Consider the following 2,865-nt stretch of genomic DNA (forward strand, 5'->3'; position numbering starts at 1 on the left):
TGTTCCTAATGTGGACGAGTGAATGAGTGCAGCGTCAGTTGTAGATTGATTTTCCATAAGGATTGATTGGAATAAATGAGCGTCAGGATCGATTGGTGGAGAGACTGAAGGGACTGAGGAGGAAGGAATTACAAGGCGGACAGTCACGGTGTACTCGCGTAGACTTTACAGCGATCGGGAATTGGAACGCTGCCATTGTTTACATATAACGGACTGTTTTAAAAATCAGGGAGGTTTCAGCAGAAAGAGAAACATTTTCCAAAAAGCTGCCAAAAAAAAAGGAAAGAATGAAATCAGGAGAAAGAGGGAAAAAACTGGAGGAGGTCGAACAGATTTCGATAATAACACAAACTCCACAAGGGGTGTGTATTGGCAGGAATCTGGCGATACAATGAGTATCACGATTCAGAGGCAACAATATGATAAATTCTGATACTACAGTCATGATGATATACTGAGGTGCCCCCCCCCTCACACACACACACACACACACACACACACACACACACTGGTGTTAAAGTGAGATGGGACCAGAGCCGGGATCAACGCAGGCTCCTCTGTGACCTTCCGTCCTGCCAGGGTTACGGAGGTCACGAGGTCATAGAACATGAACCAACACCAGGAATATTGGAGAAAATCAAGAACTGATCAATGACTGAGGACATTGATACGGGATCAGGAGAGGAAAGGTGCATGGTACCACTTTAGGAAGACCCCTTTCAGCAGGGAGGTGGACTTGACTGACAGATACTCAACAGGCAGTCACAGACCATTAGCAGTGCTGCTAACACAAGCCTCCTTCTGTGGACCGTCAACAGCTGCAGCAGTCCAGTTGTTAGTGCTCAGCCGTTTGCCTCCGTGTTTCCCCTCGTCTGCGCACACATGTATGTGTCCGTCACGTTTGGACTAAATCTCAGCTTCAGACAATCGAGTGCGTTGTCTGCTGTGTCTTCTACTGGTCCAGCGGCTCTGATTACCTCTGCAGCTGTCGCGTCAAAAAGTCGGCCAGTGAGTCAGTACGACGTACAGTCAGGCTGCAGTGCACGTCTCCCCCGGGCTGGATGAAGACTTAGATTCTTCACCAACCTAAGGCCATGGAAAAGGGTCAGAGCACACACCACAGATGGCAGAAACCAGGCTGAGCTGTGGAGAATTCCAACTCTGCTCAGGGGTAGAGAGCTAGGAGGTCAGAAAACCAGCACGGAGGGAAAAAGAAATGGATCTGGCTGGAAACGTCGGGGGAAAGTGAGCAGAGCCAAACCATGTGTTTCCACAACTCAGCACACACACACTAGACCAGAATCGGTGCTGATTTATGGATCGTGAACATTCCTTCACAGCGCATGTATTTTCATTCTTCTTATGTGAAAGAGTAAAGATATGCTGATAAAACCACAGACGTCAGGGTGAGAGCTGAAGTTTTAAATTCTCTGATGTTAAAGTTTGGTCAGAAATATCTGCTTTCAGGACGATCACGGTTGGACTAAAACAGACAGACTGTTCAATAAGGAGGTCGTTGGTAATTCAGTTTGCTGATGAGGTTTATTTAGATATTATCGGCTGACTGATGTTGTCATAATTATGTAATATCGGTAAGAATCATTATCATTTTTTTCTAGATATAAAAACATCGTCTGACCGCAGGCAAATATCGGTATTGGTTGATATTGGAATCGCAAATTAAGTGTTTGGACAATATCGGATATCGGCAAAAAGTAAATATCGGACATCCCTAGTTTTTTCCTTCCGATATTGAAATTTGGGTTTCACCAAATTTGCTGGAATCGCTCGTAGGGTCCTGAGACGTTTACCTCAGTTTTGGGGGCAGCATATATCGGTTGATATATGAATCGGAAATGAAGTGTTTGGACAATTTCGACATATCGGATATCGGCAAAAAGAGGATATGGGACATCCTTAGTTAAAAGTAAACAGTGTTTAGTTTCTTATTTTGAATCCCTTCTTCTGCTCAGCACAGCTGCAGACTGAGATTTCAGGATGTCACTCACAGATCATTCTCTCTGGGTTCAATGAGCCGTTAAAAAAAAAAAAATCCAATGAGTTAAGTTCCAGTGCTTGACTCACGCCCCCTCTCTGTTGATGCATTGGACACTGAAGTGAAAGATGATGCCGGGTGGCAGAAGGCGGGCAGCTGAACAGGTGACAGCACAGCCCCCTCCCTCCCTGGGAGGACCAGCCAGGCTCAGTTTACTGTAGAAAGTCTCACAGCAGATGGTGTCCAAGGAAGTGAATTAGCTCCGAGAGGCTGAGTCCACAAGCACCAGATGGGGGTAGAAGAGGAGACAAAGAAACTGGGAGGGAAAAACAATGACATAATGGCCGTACAGACAAGGTGGAGAGGGAACGGGGGAGGAGGGGAGGGAAGGGCAGCACAGGGGAGGGGAGGGGGCGTCATTGTCTGGGCTCATTTGTTTGTTTGTGTCTTTTTGTTTTTGTGGCACCAACACTAACCTTGGCCAAGTTCAAGAGCATGACACCAGTCCCAGTTATTAACAGTCGGTCGGAGCCAACGTGAAACACCGTTCATTATGATGGAAATTTCACACATGCTGTAAAAAGTACAACTGTTCCAACACCTGACACTGTCTCTTCTTCTCTGGTTGGAAAGGTGGCGCTATCGCTGGCAAAAGCTGAGGCAGAAGGTGCCGCAAGTGCTCAAAGGAAGGGAGTAAGGAAACTGTCAAAAATATACAAAAAAACTGCAATAATGTAGTACTGCTTGGAAAATATATTTACACTTTTTTGCAGCATTTTTGGTCAGATATGTAAAGCAAATTCTAGGACCGAGAGCTCATTCTCCTTCACTTTAGATTAAATTTGATGGAACCCTATTGCCCCCCCCCC

The sequence above is a fragment of the Cynoglossus semilaevis genome, chromosome 1 (genome assembly GCF_000523025.1).
Source record: "Cynoglossus semilaevis isolate Cse_v1.0 chromosome 1, Cse_v1.0, whole genome shotgun sequence".
Taxonomy (NCBI): domain Eukaryota; kingdom Metazoa; phylum Chordata; class Actinopteri; order Pleuronectiformes; family Cynoglossidae; genus Cynoglossus; species Cynoglossus semilaevis.